Raw genomic sequence first — 6,000 nt, forward strand, 5'->3', positions numbered from 1 at the left:
GGAGCCATCGCAAAACTCTATGAGGTTAAAATAAAGCACGATTTCCATATATTTTGTTGATATTGGTCTGGTGAATCTAATGAAACATGTCCCAGACGTGTGCCTGCAGTGGTTTTCCAGAACATTCAGAGAAGCAAAGACTATTACACAAGTAAATTTGTTCACTTCCCTGAAACGAGCAACAAAATCCGTTCATACCCGCTCAGCTAAATGCATTGAACTCGGTGTAGACATTTTTGAGCATTTATTGTGGATTTATTGTGAAATTGTATGTACACTGTACAACTTCGTTAACACGGAGCTTTTGTTTTTTTCCGGTTTAACATGAATTCACGTGTGCTACGGTATTAATACAAGCAGATTATCTGATACATTCATATAGTTTCACTCAACGTTATTACCTTCATTTTTCCAAATTTATATTTTCTACAACTTCTGTTGAAAACTTTGTGCAATTATCTGGAATTTAAGAAAAACAAATTGGGCCAAGTAGTTAATAAACTAAAAGTTTTACGAAATTGCGTCTTCTCTGGATGTTCTGGAAAACCACTGCAGGCTCACGTCTGGGACATGTTTATTAGATTCACCAGACCAATAACAACAAAATAAGTGGAAATCGTGCTTTATTTTAACCTCGGACAGTTTTGTGATGGCTCCATGTTAGCGAAGTTGATAGATTTCATGCAAAATCTTTTATTAGCCGTAACTCCGTAACTAAACATTTCCGGACCTATGTTCATGTGAAATTTTTTCTTTAGTTTTACTTGTAGAATAACATATTAAAATATTTGCCTATATATGTCAGCATGGCAGCGTGGTTACATATTCCATCTACAGCGCCAAATATTCGTGTAGCCAGTCCATTTTATAAAGATTCACAGGCTCGGTTTTCAATTTTGTCTATAAAGTTAATTAACCAATTTTCGTCGTCTATATGTATCATGCTATAGCGCTACGTTTATAACTTCTGTTATGAAGAGCGTATCCGTTGTCTGTGATAAATGACGGAATGGGGGGGGTGGATTCCCATTCATTTTGTGGATGGAGATTATGAAGAATTGTTTATTTACTATCAATATACCACTTCCAACTACTTATGATAAGATACCTACTAAAATAGATAGCTCTAGAATAAGGACCAGATTACCGTCAGATGCCGACCTGCTACCATGTCATCCTCTGACATATGCCAACACTGATTACTTCCTCACAGTGGCAGCGAGCCCTGTACAGACGCATTTGATTTATTTGAGAAGACACTGCTTTTCCGCCAACGGACTTTAGTTTCAAATGTGGAGAAACTAGGGAGATAAAAAAGTCATCAGACCACCAAAAACAGAAATTCTGTTGGATATGACCGAGTGTTTATAGATTCATCACGTCACTTAAGGTTAATAATAATGATGGCCTGATGGAGTTTCTGCTGATTTGATAGGATCACCCCTTAGCTATTTATGTAATCAACGAAGTGGTGCATACTTCCTGACAGAGTTAAATGTATTATAGGAATAGCGATCTATAAAATTACACATAGCCAGACCATCTTTAACTATTTGCCTGTTTCACTCCTTCCACTCTTTTCAGAATTCTACGAAAAAGTGGCTACGAAAGAGTAGTGACGCTTTTAATTGAGCAGGACTCTTTAACTGCTTCACTGTTTCACTTTGAGGACTTCTCCACAGAAAATGGGATGTAAGGTGATTCATTAGCTAATGTGGTAATTTATCTTGTTGGTGTATTTCGTGACCGGGTGAAAATCTCCGATCGTGAGGAACACAAAGTTCTACTTGGCATCTACATCTACGTAATTAATCTGATATTCACAATAAAGTGCCTGGCAAAGGGTTCAATGAACCACCTTCAAGCTGTCCCTCTATCGTTGCACTCTCGAACGGCGAGTGGGAAAAACGAGCACCTAAATTTTTCTCTGCGAGCCCTGATTTCTCTTATTTTATCGTGATTATCATTTCTCCCTATGTAGGTGAGTTGCAACAGAATGTTTTTGCTATCGGAGGAGAAAACTGGTGATTGAAATTTCATGAGAACATCCCGTCGCAACGAAAAACGCCTTTCTTTTAATGACTGCCACTCCAATTCACGTATCATGTCTGCGGCACTATCTCCCCTGTTTCGCGATAGTACAAAACGAGCTGCCCTTCTTTGAAATTTATCGATGTCATATGTCAGTCCCACCTGATGCGGATCCCACACCGCACAGCAGTACTCCAAAATAGGGCGGATGAGCTTTGTGTAAGTAGTCTCTTTAGTAGACCTGTTACAGCCTTTGAAGTGTTCTGCCATTGAATCACAGTCTTTGGTTTGCTCTACCCATAATATTATCCATGTGATCGTAACGATTTAGGTTATTTGTATTTGTAATCCCTAAATATTTAGTTGAATTTACGCCCTTGAGATTTGTGTGACTTATCATGTAATCAAAATTTGGTGGATTTCGTTTAGTACTCACGTGAAATTTCACACATTTCATTATTAATGAGTTGTGTTGTAAGTCTAATTCCTCTTCCATATGTCGAGTTTGACATTCGTATCGGAAGTCATAGGGTGTTATAGGCGTGAAACTAACCTCTGACTGAGGGGGAACACGACGTGTGAGTTCCGACAAAGGCCGGTGCCGGGCACACTCTCGCTCTTAATCTCCATGAATAACCTCGTAGAGACTCTAGCGTGCGGTTAAAAAACTACAGCTCGTGACCCAAGCACACTAATCAAGAATCCAAACTCAGCCCCATAAAACAAGGATGACAGCCGAATATGCGGTTCACAGCTGGCAGTTTGTGAGTCTTAATACCACAGTGAGTCTCATTATGCGTTTCCAAACAAGCAACAGTGACCTACTTGCAGCAGTATCAGTCGTTAATGGTCACAAACTAAATGAAACAGTTTGTTAAAATTCCTTGGTGTCCGAATGGGTAGCAAATTAAAAAGTCGTTAACGAACAGAGACAAACTCAACAAGAACATCTTCCGCTCTCAGAAGCACCTCGCACCCTACTGACCTACAGGCAGTGAGCTTTGCTTATTCTGCCTCTTGTCACATTGATTTGCGGTAACGTCTCCTGGTGCATTGCACCTAAAGCAGATAAAGTGTTTATTCCGCGGAAGTGGACGGTAAGAATACTGCGGCACGTAGATAATCTTGCTTAACTCTTACAGTTCTTTCACTACTTCCAAATACGTTTATTGTAGCCGACAATTACAATCGGTTTTACCAGAGCACAGGGCGATTCAAAAGACTGCGCAGAAACTGTAACAGGTGCCACAGTTTTTGGTCGGGAATTGGTGTTACATACACGAGGCTTTTGATACGCCCTTACAAGATTAAAAATAATTTTTGGGGGTCGTCAGATGTGGAGAGCGAGGTGACCATGCACCTGGACCACCTCTACCTGTCCAGCGTCTGAGTTACGTGGAACTTAGTGCGTCACGTACATCAAAGGAAAATGTGCTAATGCTCTTCCTATCGGCCATTTCTGGAAGGCACAACATTGTCGACTAAACAGTACACTGCTGAAGTTCAGAGGCATTTTCATTGACTGTCTTGTTGTTCCTGAAATTCCATAGCCTGAGATTTACTTCCGACTGGCTAGGTTGTTTCATTTTGGCTAACCGGTCAGCTCCTTCGGGTTGTGTGCAGTCTTTCAAATAACTGTACATAACGTAATGAATTCTACGTCCAACTGTCCACAATATTCTTTCTTGTTTTAGCAAAAACATTTATCAGTCCTCAGTGCCTGAAGGTCGGTCAACTGGGAAATAGGGCTTACATATACTGCCACTTTGTGGAAGAAGCTTGCTGCAAGTTTCCGCTGCTCATACTGTTTCAATCTAGGGTAAAATTAGTTCAGACAACAGCTTTGAAAACATACAAGATGCGACGACAGTAAATATTGGTAGTAATGGCACTGTTAAAATTATGCTGTAAGAGTAATCTGCTATTGTGCGTAACTCGTGTGAACCAATACAGGAAGGCATCAGACGAGCTGTTGCGTTCCAGGTCATGGAACATCGCAATAACCAATCAAGATAAAGTTCCTTCTAAATGGTTGAAATGGCTTTCACCACTATGGGACTTAACATCTGAGGTTATCAGTCCCCTGGAACTTAGAACTACTTAAACCTAACCTAACCTAAGGACATCACACACATCCATGCACGAGGCAGGATTCTAACGTGCGACCTTAGCGGTCGCTCAGTTCCACACTGAAGCTCCTAGAACAGTTCGGCCACAGTGGCGGGAAAAGTTCCTTCTCCTTCTTCCTTAAGTGACCAATGAAACGAACTATCTTTTTAAAATTATAGCGTAATGGCATGCGCAGCGAACAGTAACAACAAAATATAAGGGACACGGCATAGCTAGAGCGCTGCTAGTGGCCGAAACGTTGGCTTCTCTCCAGTAGCAGTAGTTTCATCCATGATGACGCGGTACCACACCTAGAAAACGTTTATGTCGACAGACTCTGGCTTCAGAAGCCTATCCAATTATAACCGTATAATGAGTCTGTCCTCTAACATTACCTTTTTTTTTATATATAGATAACGGACACCTTGCGTACTATCGATTCTTGCATAGGTTAAAATTATCTCAGCTGTTTCATTAAAAGAATTCATATGATTTTGTATACGATGTAGTCTATGTCAGGCTACAATATTATTTTAAAAATAACTGAAATTGTGAAATTTGTGATATGCTTAAATATTATTAAATGTACAATCTAATACTAGATGTTAAATTTATTTCTAGATTGATTTAAAGAATAATTATATATTTTAGCGAGGATTATTCGTTGGTGCAACACTCCGTCGTCAGGCCACGAGTGGCCTACCGGGACCATCCGACCGCCGTGTCATTCTCAGTGGAGTATACGGATATGAGGGGTGTGTGGTCAGCACACCGCTCTCCCGGTCGTTATGATGGTGTTCTTGATCGAAGCCGCTACCATTCGGTAGAGTAGCTCCTCAATTGGCATCACGAGGCGGAGTGCACCCCGAAAAATGCCAACAGCGCATGGCGGCCTGGATGGTCACCCATCCAAGTGCCGACCGCGACCGACAGCGCTTGACTTCGGTGATCTCACGAGAACCGGTGTATCTACTGCGGCAAGGCCGTAGCCATTCTTTGGTAAAGAAAGTTTGTAAATTCTTTTGCTTTTTTAAACTGTTTGGAATAATGTGAGTACCGCAGAATGTATGGATTGGTGAGCATGCCTCCGATGGAAGAAGAAGTCTTTTGTCACCAACAATCCCGTTATTTTTTTTTCTAATCTAAAAAATGTATAAACGGTGTGATGTTGAAAGATGTGACAAAGAAGAAAATCCAAGAATAATACAGGCAAATCTTCATCGGTTATTTAGTTATCAACAATCTACAAAATCGAAATTCCAGTTGCAAGAATGTACCCCTAGATAAGACTTTGAGCCATCTACAACAAAAACGAGATAATGAAGATAGGTAAAGATAGGTAAAGATAGGTAAAGCTCTCGAAGCTTTCGAAATTTGGGCAAAGACAGATAATTTTAATACTGATGTGTGGGAGAGTAAGATTACGAAGTTAAGAGAGACAGAAAAAAGGACTCGGTCCTTCCTTTACTTCCGCGCATTTTCACAGTGGCGGCTTTTAAGAATGAGGAACACTGATGACAGGAGACTAGGAGGCTGAGTTAAGTGAGGGGCGCGACGCGTCGCACGGCGGCGGCAGAAGTGCGGCGGAGACTCACCGGAGGCGTGCAGCGGCGGCGCAGCTGGCGGAGCAGTGGCGGGCGGCGGCGGCGGCTCCCGCCTTCTCTTCTGGCCTCGCGCCCTGGCCGCGGCTGGGCTGGGCCCGGCTGCCGCCCCCCCCCCCCCCCCACTGAGCCAGTGGTCACCTCCCTCCTCCGCCCCCTTCCCCACCTGGCCCCCTTCCCCCATACACACCCACGCCCGATCCCAACAACGAAAGATCTGCAGCCGTTTGACGTCTCAAGTACTGCCGCGCAGCGCCTC

At 42.3% G+C, this 6,000-nt stretch overlaps 1 protein-coding gene across 3 annotated transcripts in view; it reads right to left on the reverse strand.

Annotated features, from left to right (window-relative positions):
- The window catches only part of LOC124720130 (poly [ADP-ribose] polymerase tankyrase-1-like), a 99,253-nt gene extending 93,457 nt beyond the window's left edge, over positions 1–5,796 (reverse strand). For 2 of the 3 annotated variants that reach the window (XM_047245428.1, XM_047245426.1), the window contains exon 1: positions 5,736–5,795. The gene's annotated coding sequence lies outside the window, so the exon portion shown is untranslated. Of the gene's footprint in view, positions 1–5,735 lie in introns of all 3 variants that reach the window. The other variant, XM_047245427.1, reaches the window with a different exon arrangement.
- Between the last annotated feature and the right edge of the window lie 204 nt (positions 5,797–6,000).

This window comes from Schistocerca piceifrons, chromosome 11, assembly GCF_021461385.2.
Source record: "Schistocerca piceifrons isolate TAMUIC-IGC-003096 chromosome 11, iqSchPice1.1, whole genome shotgun sequence".
NCBI classification, from domain to species: Eukaryota; Metazoa; Arthropoda; class Insecta; order Orthoptera; family Acrididae; genus Schistocerca; species Schistocerca piceifrons.